This window comes from Acomys minous (assembly GCF_964271855.1).
Source record: "Acomys minous genome assembly, chromosome: 13".
NCBI classification, from domain to species: Eukaryota; Metazoa; Chordata; class Mammalia; order Rodentia; family Muridae; genus Acomys; species Acomys minous.
The window spans coordinates 45,839,531-45,842,310 of record NC_140495.1 but is presented as its reverse complement, the minus strand read 5'-3'; the positions used below and the strand labels follow the sequence as shown (position 1 = coordinate 45,842,310).

Genomic DNA, 2,780 nt, shown 5'->3' with positions numbered 1-2,780 from the left:
AGGGATGGAATAACCATTGAGATGTAATATGAATAAATTAATAAAATATTAAAAGGATAATTGTTGTCTTGAAAGCTTACTGCTAAATAAGCTCACCCTTACTAGTTCTAACTGAATTCTGACTGATTGATTCAACTCAGATGATCTAGCTCAAACTCCTCTCCAAGCTGACTCAAACTGGCTTCCCTCAGCTTCTAACTGAATTGCTATGCTTAGCCTCAAATTAACTCTAACAATCTTTTCTAGTCTTCTGGTTCCTTATTCTCTGGCATAAAAACTAGGTGGCAGCAGTGAGCCCTGCCCCCTTCCCTTCTGTGTGACAGTTTCTGGGCGGTGCTCTACCTGCATCCCAGAGATTGGCAGCCATCAGGAACTCCCTCGATTCCTTGCCTTCCAGGTTTCTCCAGGCAACCTCAGAAGTGCTGAGGTTTGCCTTGGGCCCTCAGGGGTCAGTTCCTTGGCACCAGCTCCACTTGCAATCCTAGAATCCAGCAGCTAGCAGGTATTACCAGAGGCCAGGAGCCATCAGGGACTACTAGCCAGCTCTACCTGAAACCTCAGAGGCCTAACACCATCAGGCACCTCCAGGCCTGCCAACATCAGGGCAACCAGATAGCTAAAAAGCCAGCATAAAAAATACACCCAACAAAACTCAGGACAGTATGGCATGGCATCATCAGAACCCAGTATCCTATTACATCAAGCCCTGAACATTCTAACACACCTGAAGCGCAAGAAAGTGACCTTAAATTTCATATTATAAAGATGATAAAGGCCTTCAAAGAGGGAAAGAACAAATCCCTCAAAGAATTACAGGAAAATAAATCAATTAGATGAAGCAAATAAATAAATCCCTTAAAGAAATACGGGAAAATACAAGCAAACAGGTGAAGCAAATGAATGAAACTGATCAAGACCTGAAACATAAATAGAAGCAATAAAGAAAACATAAACTGAAGCAAGTCTAGTGATGAAAAACTTAGGAAAGAGAGCAGGAACTACAGATGCAAACATCAGCAACAGAATAAGAGACAGATAAGAGTCTCAGGCAGAGAAGATATAAAAGAAGAAATTGATACATTGGTCAAAGAAAGTGCTAAATCCAAAATGTTTCTAACACAAAACACCCAGAAATTTGGGACACTATGAAAAGGCCAAACCTAAAAATAATAGGAATAGAAAAAAGATAAGATTCCTAGCTCAGCTCCACCGCTGCCATATTGTCTGCATGAGGGAAGGGGAGTGCGGCTGCTACTGCTGCCGCTTCCACCACTGTTTGAAGAAAGATCTGAAACAAGCTCTTACCCACATCTGCTTCTAAACATGGTGACTGCCAGATCCTCAAACATCAAGTTCAGCTTTGTCCATCAACCTGTCTGACATGCCGGGACCTGTACCAAGCAGGACCAGAATTTACACAGATGTTAACACCCACAGACCCTGAGAAAACTGGGATTATGAGTCACATGGGGAAATCAGGATGACTACCAGCTTGTTCAAAAATTTGGCAAAGGCAAATACAGTGAAGTGTTTGAAGCCATCAATGTCACAAATAATGAAAAGGTTGTTGTTAAAATTCTCAAGCCAGTGAAAAAAGAAGAAAATTAAGCGTGAAATAAATATTTTTGGAGAATTTGAGAGGTGGTCCCAACATCATCACACTTACAGACATTGTAAAAGACCCTGTATCATGAACCCCTCCCTGTCTTGTTTTTTGAACATGTAAACAACACAGACTTCAAGCAATTGTACCAGATATTAACAGACTATGACATTCAATTTCACATGTATGAAAATTTGAAAGCCCTGGATTACTGTCACAGCATGGGGATTATGCACAGAGATGTGAAACCCCATAATGTCATGATTGATCATGAGCACAGAAAGCTCTGGCTAATAGACTGTGGTTTAGCTGAGTTTTACCATCCTGTCCAAGAATATAATGTCTGACTTGCTTCCCGATACTTCAAAGGTCCAGAGCTACTTATAGATTATCAGATGCATGATTATAGTTTGGATATGTGGAGCTTTGGTTGAATGCTGGCAAGTATGATCTTCCAGAAGGAACTCTTTTCCATGGACATGACAATTATGATCAGTTGGTGAGGACAGCCAAGGTTCTTGGAACAGAAGATTTATATTACTATATTGACAAGACCAACATTGAATTAGATCCACGTTTCGATGATATCACGGGCAGACACTCTCGTAAGTGATGGGAACACTTTGTCCACAGTGAAAACCAGCACCTTGTCAGCCCTAGGGCCTTGGATTTTCTGGACAAGCTGCTAGGATGTGACCACCGGTCATGGCTCACTGCAAAAGAGACCATGGAACACCATTTCTACACTATTGTGAAGGACCAGGCTCAAATGAGTTCATCTAGCATGGCTGGGGCCAGTACACCTGTCAGCAGCGCCATTATGATATCAGGGATTTCTTCAGTGCCAACTCCTTTGCCGCTTGGACCTTTGGCAGACTCGACAATGATAGCTGCTGCCAACTCCTTTGGGATACCTGTTCCAGCTGCCGCTGGCACTCAGCAGTAATGACCACATCTATCTCCTGATCCCTGAGCAGAGGTAGGGAAGTCCACTCTCTCCTTGGTGCAGCTTGCACCTGGTCGGGAGGAGTGAGAACTTCAACAGCACCACGTCTGAACTGTTGCTTGTGGATTTAGTAATGGAGTCATTAAAAAATTATAATAGGCTGATTTTCTTTCTTTTTTTCAACTTGGAATTTTCATAACTCAAGGAATTCCCTGAAAAAAAATTACCTGC

At 42.2% G+C, this 2,780-nt stretch overlaps 1 pseudogene across 1 annotated transcript; it reads left to right on the top strand.

Moving 5' to 3' along the window:
- Positions 1 to 1,332: 1,332 nt before the first annotated feature.
- Positions 1,333 to 2,549, top strand: LOC311580254 (casein kinase II subunit alpha-like; annotated as a pseudogene). Its single transcript has one exon. The product of its transcript is annotated as a casein kinase II subunit alpha-like (transcript).
- Positions 2,550 to 2,780: the final 231 nt, after the last annotated feature.